The sequence below is a fragment of the Ornithorhynchus anatinus genome, chromosome 2 (genome assembly GCF_004115215.2).
Source record: "Ornithorhynchus anatinus isolate Pmale09 chromosome 2, mOrnAna1.pri.v4, whole genome shotgun sequence".
Classification (NCBI taxonomy): Eukaryota; Metazoa; Chordata; class Mammalia; order Monotremata; family Ornithorhynchidae; genus Ornithorhynchus; species Ornithorhynchus anatinus.
The window spans coordinates 60124450-60134218 of record NC_041729.1 but is presented as its reverse complement, the minus strand read 5'-3'; the positions used below and the strand labels follow the sequence as shown (position 1 = coordinate 60134218).

Genomic DNA, 9769 nt, shown 5'->3' with positions numbered 1-9769 from the left:
ACCCCAGTGCTCAGTTCAGTGCTTGGCTCATAGGAAGACTTACCCTATCTCACAATTATTATTGTTATTATAATTGTTATTTTTACTCTTACCTTGTTTCTGACAACCTTTGTGTAATCAATAATGTAATAGGATTCCTGAAAAAGAATCTATAAGAGTAAAAATACCTGTCTCAATATAGTAACCCCTCAGTGAATGCATCAACCCTCCAGAGCTCCAGAACAATACCAGGGAGAAGTGGACATTATGACTCTCCCACACTGGCATGCCAATGGTCTCTGAAGCACAGAGCAAATATTGCAGGGCATTGAACCCCCTTTTACCCGTTCCAACATCTCTTGCTTCCTCACAGTTCCACCCTCAGTAGGGGTTCTTCACCATTGATGGGTTGTCTGGGGGCTTTGGGTGTTGAACACATGAAGCAGAGGGTGGTAAAATTTTACCTCCCCCTCCCCCTTCTCCCATGGTCTGCACACTCATGGCCAAGGCCACCTTCTGGTCACCTGGTATCACCAAGTGGTCAAGGATCATTCGCATGGCCCCTGTGTATGGTGGGCATTCTCCCTTATTCGACTTAGAGAAGCAGTGTGGCCTAGTGGGACAGAGTGGACAGACCTGGGAATCAGAGGACCTGGGTTCTAATTCCGGCTTCACCACTTGTCTACTGTGGGACCTTGGGCAAATCACTTTACTTCTCTGTGCCTCAATTCTCTCTCTGAAAAAAGGGGATTAAGACTGGGAGCCCCATGTGAAACATGGACTATTTTTAACCCACTTAGCTTGTATCTATCTACCCCTCTCAGGGTTGCACCTTGAGAATTTCCAGTATTCTACCAGTCTCAGCTATGGGAGGGAGAATCAAGCAGAGGCTTACCTATTCCATTCCTAGCTTAGGCAGTGGCTAGTGAGTGGAAGGTAATCTCCTGCAAGTCAAAACTCACCATGCTGGGCATCAGTGGCATGGGAGAGAGTCAAGGGTGGAGACTTGAGTTTACTGCATGGAAGGTGGCAAAGGTAAACCACTTCCATGTTTTTACCAAGAAAACTCTATGGATACACTACCAGAACGATTGCAGATGCAGGTGGGGCATTTTGGGAGAGAGGTGTCCATGGTGTCGCTAAGGGTAGGAAATGTCTTGACAGCATAAGACAAGGAAAGACTACTTCAGAGTTTAGTACAGTGCCTGGCACACAGTAAGCACTTACCAAATATCATTAAAAAGAACCCCATATAGTCTTCTTCTCCCTTGTTTGCTTGCTTCTTTATGGTCCCTGTCCTGTGTTCCTGTTTCCCTGTTTGTTGAGGATAACCTTCCTCTGTTGGTCTTTAAGACAGTCTCTAGCTATTCTTACTCCTCTACCCTGTATTTGGCACTCACCATCTCTTAAACTATAAAGACAGTCCCCTGTGCTTTCTAGCTACTGCCTGCCCAAAGACTTAGTGTGACTCAACACCTTGTCAATCAACCACCACATTATATCTCAGTATCTGTAAAGAAGTTTGCAATAACACTAATTATAACTGTGGTATTTGTTAAGGACTTGTTATGTGCTCTGTACAATTAGATTGGACAGAGTTGCTGTCACACATGGGGCTCACAGTCAAGGGAGGAGGGAGAACAGGTAATGAATCTCCATTTTACAGATGAGGGAGCTGGGAAACAGGGAAGTTATGGGATTTGCTCAAGGTCACACAACAGACAAATGGAATTGTAGGGATTAGATCCCAGGTCTCCTGACTGCCAGGCCTGGGCTGTTTCCACTAAGTCACATGGCCTTTCAACAGACTGAAGCTAATCCTTCAGAAGCCATGTTCTGACATGAAAAGGATGATTTTTCCTTTCCCTCCCTCTTCAGATTTGGGTAGTTAAAAATCTAGTGAAAGATGGGCTGATCCGTTTCATAAGATTTGCTAGTGCCATTCTAGTCAAATGTGATTAGATGAGTTTTGACAAAGCCTTACAGTTTGGATATCCTACTCATAAGCTATCTTGACCATAAGACTTCACCTAGCAGTTGTCTACACCCAAGGCCAGTCCTAATGTTCTGCAATAATAATAATAATAAGATATTTGTTAAGTGCTTATTATGTGCTAAGCACTGTTGTAAGCGCTGGGGTAGATCAGGTTGTCTCACTTGGGGCTCACATTTTTAATCTCCATTTTACAGATTAGGTAACTGAGGCACAGAGAAGTTAAGTAACTTTCCCAAGGTCACACAGCAGACAAGTGTCCGAGGAGGGATTAGAACCCACATCCTCTGACTCCCAAGGCTGTGCTCTTTCCACTAAGCCGTGATATTTCTCTGTAGAGTTCATGCTGACTTGGGACAGTTTTGTTCTGCTTAAGCTATCAGTTTTCTCAAGCTCTTGTAATGAGCCTGCTGATGGTGCTTTCCTTTTCTGTAGCACTTGGCTAAAATGAGCATTGAAAATGTCTGAGTAACCTTATACTCCTGCTTCAGTAAATCTGAATGAATCTTTGACCATGGTAAAACAGCCAATGTCCGACACCCTAATATTCATATTCTCCCTTGTGATTACGTTTCATAAGCATTTATTTAATAGTTCAGTTGTTTTGTCATTCTGACTTCATTTCACAAAATATTCTCCTTCTCTGGCTCCCTTGCTATTCTGTGACTAGAAACGTTTTAAGACATTGTTCAGCAGTTCTAGCTAGGTCGGTTTCAAAGTTCTGTCCTTCATTACTAATGCTGCTCTTTATCTTCATTCAGCATCTCTGATCATTCTTTCTGGTTTTCATTATGTTGTATTTTCTGCTCTTACACAAGTCTCATTAAATAAATCCCTTTTTAAAGCTGCTGCTTCAGTCACTGTGCCTCCATCTAGTCTATCTCAACACTAACTCATTTCACAATTCTTCCCTCTCTCCTCTAACTCCCTTCATATATGCCAGACCACCATTGTCCCCACATTCAAAGGCTTAAGCACTGGATATTCATCCTACCCCCAGCCCCACAGCCCTTATGTACGTATCCATTATTAATTTGTTTATATTGATGTCTGTCTCTCCTCTAGACCATAAGGTCTTTGCGAGCAGTAAATGTGTCTACCAACTCTTTTGTACTGTACTCACCCAAGTGCTCAGTACTGTGCCCTGCACACAATAAGCACTGAATATATCACTGATTGATATAGCATGTTCATTTATAAGCTTCCCAAGCTCATTGGTTTTCTCTTCTTTAATGCACTCTTTATTATTATTTACCCTCTCATTTTTGCAGAACTTCTTTTTCTTTTGCTTAGTGGCCCAGTTTTATAATTTCATCATGGTGGAGTCGAATTTCTCCTCCTATGCTAGTCCCTTTCTTGCAATTGCCAAAAGGCTGGTGTTACCCTGCTTTTACTCTGTTTGATTAGAATTCCCTTTGCATCTAAGGAATCCTATCCTTCTTGTTTCACAGGCTTGTTTCTTGACTCATTGAGTCAGTAACTCTATTAGAATTTCCTGATACAAAAACTATTAACTTTAATGGCTTTTGAGCCGAGTTGCAGAAAATGTCTCTCCCCACCTATGAGAGGCAAACAGGACTTGTGCTTTTAAGCTTTGTGAACTTTTTTCTGCTGATCACTGCTGAGAAGCTGCATGGCCTAGAGGAAAGAGCATGGGCCTGGGAGTCAGAAGACCTGGGTTCTAATCCCAGCTTTGCCAAATGCTTGCTATATGACCTTGAGCAAGTCACTTAAATTCTCCATCTCTCAGTTCTCCCATTCTACCTCCTACTTAGACTGAGCCCCATGTAAGACAGGGACTGTGTCCAACCTAATTAATTTGCATCTTCCTTAGTGCTTAGAACAGTGTCTGACACATAGTAAGCACATAACAAATACCATAAAAAAACCTGCTTTCACCCTCAGCACTGATGCTTTCCCCTTCTAATTCAATAATAAAGATGTTAATAATAGTATTTATTATTAAAATCATAATATTTGTAGTCTATCCTAATTCTTCTCGACCTCTCATCTGCTTTAGATACTGTTGACCACTTGCTTCTCCTGGAAACATTAGCCTACTTCAGCTTCTTTGACACAGTCCTATCCTAGGTCCATGGCTTCTCATCATCAGTCTCTTTTGCGGGATCTTCCTATGCCTCCCATTCCCTAATTGTGGGTTCAGTTCTGAGTCCGCTTCTTTTCTCTATCTACACCCACTCCCTTGGAAAACTCATTCACTCACACGGCTTCAACTACAACTTCAACTCTGCTGGCAACACCCAAATCTACATCTCCAGCCCTGAACACTCTCCCTCTCTGCAGTCTTGCTTTTCCTCCTGCCTTCGGGACAGTCACATCAAACTTAATATGGCTAAAACTAAACTTATTATCTTCCCACCCAAACCCTGTCCTCCTGCTCATGGCATCTCTGTTTATGGCACCACCATCTTTCCTTCTCACGAGCCTGAAACCTTGGCATTATCCTTGACTCCTTTTTCTCATTCAATCATATATTCAAGACATCAACAAATCCTGTCACAACATCACTAAAATACACCCCTTCCTCTCCATCCAAACTGCCACCACATTAACGCAAGCATAGCAAATCCCGCCTTGATTACTGTGTCAGCCTCCTTGCTGACCTCCCTGTCTCCTATCTCTCCCCACTCCACTCCATACTCCATTCTGCTGCTCCTATCATTTTCCTTCAAAAACGTTCAGATCATGTTTCCTCATTCCTCAAGAAACTCCAATGGTTGCCCATCCACCTCCACATCACACAAAAACTCCTCACCACTGGCTTTAATGCATGTAATCACCTCACCCTCTCCTACTTCACCTTGCTATATTCCTATTACAACCCAGCCCTCACACTTCATTCCTTTAATGCTAAGTTTCTCACTGTACCTCGATCTTGTCTGTCTCACCACCAATCTCTCACTCTCATCCTACCTCTGGCCTGGATCACCTTCCCTTCTCATATCTGACAGATAATTGCTCTCCCCCACTTCAAAGCCTTATTGAAGGCACATCACCTCCAAGAAGCTTTCTCTAAGTCCTCCTCTTCTCCCACTCCCTTCTGCATAACCCTGACTTGCTTTCTTCATTCATCCTCCCTCCCATTCCCACAGCACATATGTGTATGTCTGAATATATCTGTTATTTATTTCTTTGTTTGTTTGTTTAATTATTTATTTATATTAATGTCTGTCTCTTCCTTTAGACTGTGAGCTCATTGTGGGCAGCGAATGTGTCTTTTTGCTGTCATACTGTATTCTCCCAAGCACTTAGTACAAAATAAAAAAATAAATGGTGGTATTTGTTAAGCGCTTACTATGTGCAAAGCACTGTTCTAAGTGCTGGGGGATACAAGGTGATCAGGTTGTCCCACGTGGGGCTCACAGTTTTAATCCCCATTTTACAGATGAGGTAACTGAGGCACTGAGAAGTTAAGTGACTTGCCCACAGTCACACAGCTGACAAGTGGCAGAGCCGAGATTCGAACCCATGACCTCTGACTCCCAGGTCTGTGCTCTTTCCACTAAGCCACCCTGCTTCAGTGCTTTGCACACAGTAAGAGCTCACTAAATACCACTGAATGAATGAATTTTACAGATGAGGTAACTGGGGCACAGAGAAGTAAAATAACTTGCCCAAGGTCACATAGCAGATGTGGCAAAGATGGGAACGGAAATCAGGTTCTCTGATTCCTAGGCCTGGGCTCTTTCCACTAGACCATGCTCCTTCTCCTTACTTGATATCAGAGGAAAAGGAAAGATCTTCCAGAGCTCTGCCTTAGAGAACAAAAACAACCACTCTCCTTTTCTTACTACATCCCTTGAATGGTCCACACAGCAGGAATAGGACTGTTGCCCCAAACCCTGCTGGAAAATAAAAATTCCCATGAACTGTCTCTGCTTGCCTAGCTCTGTGGTTGGTGGAATATTTAGGAGTCTGGGTAGGGGGATGGTGATAGGTAAAGGTCAGTCAGAAGCATTTTCTATAAGTTATGACCCTTCCAAAGTTATTACCAAAATGGCAGTAAGTTCAGTGACATGCCCCAGTGGGAGCTCAGGACAAACATCTCCATGCCAATGATGACAAATACAGTAGTCATTAGGGGACTTCTGCAAAGAGAGGTCATATAGAACAGTTATTGTCATGGCTAAGCCACTTTGCCATTTGCTCTTGTAGAAGCAGCATGGTTTAGTGGAAAGAAAATGGATCTGTGACTCAGAGGATCTGGGTTCTAATTCTGCCTATGATGCCCTTCTGCTGTGTGACCTTAGGCAAATCACTTCATTTCTCTGTGCCTCAGTTACCTCATCTGTAAAATGGGGGTTAACTCCTACTTCCTCCTACTTAGATTGTGAGTCCCATGTAGGACAGGGACTGTATCCAACCTGGTTAACTTGTATCTACCTCTGTACCTAGAATAATGCTGGGTATATAGTACGGACTTCACAAGTATCACTACTGTTATTATTATGACTATTAATAATAATATTTGTTGTTTAAGGCACTTAGCCACAGTGTATCAGGGATGCAGAGAAAGAAGAGGTTGCTTGATTTAGTAGAAGAAGAGGCAATGGGAGGAAGAAGATCAGCTTCAGAAGCATTTCTCTTTAGAGAAGAAGTGTGGCCTAGAGCACAAGACTGGGAATCAGGAGAGCTGAGTTCTAATACTTGCTTGTCGGTCATGTGCCCTTGGGCAAATCACTTAACTTCTCTGGGCTTCAGTTTTCTCATCTGTAAAATGGGCATTTTACTAGTCCTGCCTCTTAGATGGTGAACTCCAGGTGGGACATAGTGTCTGATCTGATTACATAGCATCTACTCCTGCACTTAGCACCATGTTTGGCACATAGTAAGCATTAAACAAATGCCACAATTATTAGAGTTATTTCCGTCCCTTCAAAAATCCTGTGTCCTGACTGGTGGAAGCTTTTGAGCATTTTCTATCTTTTCTGATTTGTATGTCGAGGCAAGAGCGGTGGATGAGGAATCAGAGCTAATCAGTGCCATGAAAAGGTTGTCCTTCATGTACAAGATAACCGTGGCATTTTATACTTTGGCTCTTTTCTTTCAAACCTTTGGCTATCCTCTCAGCAGCAAAACCATGAGGTCAGGCTTCCTCCTGCCAGTCTCAGGGGTGGGCCCCCTCCTTTAGGTTTCTTTCCTCAGGACACATGTGGTGAAGACACTGACTTGTTCCTAGGGTCCCATGCTGGGTGTGAAGCTCAGCGTTCTGCCTTCATGTATCGATACTGTTATAGACAACAACCTAGTGTTTCAGAGAAGCCTGCATGTTACAAAAAGGGCAGCAGGTGTTATTTAGACTAAATTGACCTTGAAATTGATTTCTTTATTTTATGACTTACTGAGAAGAGATTAATACTTTTTTTTCCTGCAGTCTGAAACAATTTACATGGTAATAGAAGGCACAGTCAGTGAAATAAATTGCTGGAAGTGGTAGTGTTCCAAGAAAAAAAATATGGATCTCACTTGCATTGATTTCTTTGCCCTCAGGAAACCTGAGATTTTTAACATCTGGGAGAAGGAAGTTAAATTTCCTTTTCTTTCAAAGGCAGAGGGCTGAGTAGCATGAAGTAACATGAATTCTGAATTTACTTTTGTAGAGGGAGGGGGTACAATGTTTTTTACTAAAAGGTTAACCAACTCTTACAGGGATATAGTGGGGTGTTTGATGCCAAACTGGCTATGGTAATTAGGGTAGCAGTAGAATCTTGAAGGGATCACCAAATCTCACAACTTCAGAATCAAGGAACCCCCATAGTAGTTTGCCTAGAGAAGCACCTCCTTTTTTATGTCTTCAGCCGACCACTTCAGAGTGTAATGATTTAAAATTCATGTCCAGAAGAAGATGAGCATGCAGAAAAATACTTATAGGTTCAAAAACAGTTAGGGTAAAATTAATGGACACGCCATTAGACCTCTCTAGTCTTCTTTTTCCCTATATATACAATGGGAATATGGAAGTTTTTCCTCCCATGCAGATTATGGCCTTTAAAAAAATTCCAGGCCATGCATCAGCTCACATCAGGGAAGCCATACACACAACCAAAAATGTATAATGGCAACACAGAGCTAAAAGCTGTGACAAAATTCTTCTACCTAAGTAAACACAGACACTGACCAACAATGCAATGGTAGACAAGGAAGAAGAAAAATGAATCAAGACAGCCAGCAAATTATTTGGGAGATTGTCAGACAGAATGTGACAGGAAAGCAATATCAGGCATCAGGACAAACTAAAAGCCTACAGAGCTGTAATGCTGTCCAATTTTCTCTATGACTGTGGAGAAGCCGCTAGTCTCTAAGCTCCTTGTGGGCAAGAATCATATCTACCAACTCTATCATATTCTTCCAAGTGCATAGTGCAGTGCTCTGCACATGGTAAGCTTTCGATGAATAAGATTGATTGATTGACATCACAAATAATGACATTCTAGAATGTAGTTAGCCTCTTAGCATCTCTGAGGTCATCTTAACACAGCTATGCTTTGGAGCAAGTGAGGAGATTGAACAACACCAGTATACCCAAATAACTGTAGTATGCAGACCAGAAACTGGGCAACCAAAAATGAAAAGCCATAGAAAACTGGGAGTCAATGGAAAAGGCACATTTCACTCCTCTAACACCAGCCTATGCTGTGTATCTCAATCTTGTCTGTCTCAACACCAACCCCTTACCCACACCCTGTTTCTGACTTGGAACTCTCTCCCTCTTCATAACCAACAAACCACATCTCTGCTCTCCTTCAAAACACTATTAAAATCATACCTCTCCCAAAAGGTCTTCCCTGACTAAGCCCTCATTTCCCCTATTCACCAATGCATTTGGATCTGTACCCTGAACTACATGATATTCACCCTGCCCCCAGGCCCACAGCACTTTTGTACCTATCCATTTCCCCCATTAGTAATTTATTTGAATGTCTGTCTCCCCATTTGACTAAAAGCTCTTGTGGGCTCCCAAGTGCCTAGGACAATGTTCAGAAGAAGTAAGCACTTAATGAATACCACTGATTGGTTAGACAGACTGTCCAGACAAACCACTCTCAAGAAAGAAGTGTCTCTCTTTGAGGTAAAGCTTAGTAAGGAATGAAATCCTAGGAGGCAACTGAGAAAAGAAGCTCCACACACTGCAATCATTAAACACAACAATACAATAAAGGGTAACCCTTTTATGTGAACAATATGGCCAGAAGTGAGGGTCCTGATTTGACCTTTTGAGCCACATATGTACTCAGAGGTGAATTTGATTATCTTATATTTATCAATCAATCAAGATAATTTATTGAGCACTTACTGTGTATGAAGCACAATACTAAATGCTTGGGATAGTATAATATAGTTGGGCCAACAGATATGTTCCATGCTCATATGTAGCTTAAGTCTAGAGGGGGGAAACAGTAATAAATAAATAAATATATAAATTCCAGATATGTACACAGTGCTCTGAGGCTGAGGGTGAGGTTGAGGGTGGAGTGAATGTTAAGAGCTTAGTGGGTACAAATCCAAGTTCAGAGGTGACACATAAGGAGAGGGAATTGGGGAAAAGAGGGTTAATCAGGGAAGGCTTCTTGGAGAAGATGTGTTTTTAATAAACATTTGAAGGTGGGAAGAGTGGTGGTCTGATGTATGTGGAGGGGGAAGGGGTTTCAGGCCAGAGGTAAGATGTGGGAAAGGGATTGGTAGCAAAGCAGACAAGATAGAGGCACAGTGAGAAAGCTGGTAGGTAGAAGAACAAAGTGTGCAGGCTGGGGTGTAGTAGATCAGCAAGGTAAGGTG

The 9769-nt window shown here is 42.3% G+C and overlaps 1 non-coding gene across 1 annotated transcript; it reads left to right on the top strand.

The window, feature by feature from the left end:
* The first annotated feature begins 793 nt into the window (after nucleotides 1–793).
* Nucleotides 794–931, top strand: LOC114809308. The gene has a single exon (XR_003757095.1). It is a non-coding gene; the product is annotated as a small nucleolar RNA SNORA7 (small nucleolar RNA).
* The last annotated feature ends 8838 nt before the right edge of the window (nucleotides 932–9769 follow it).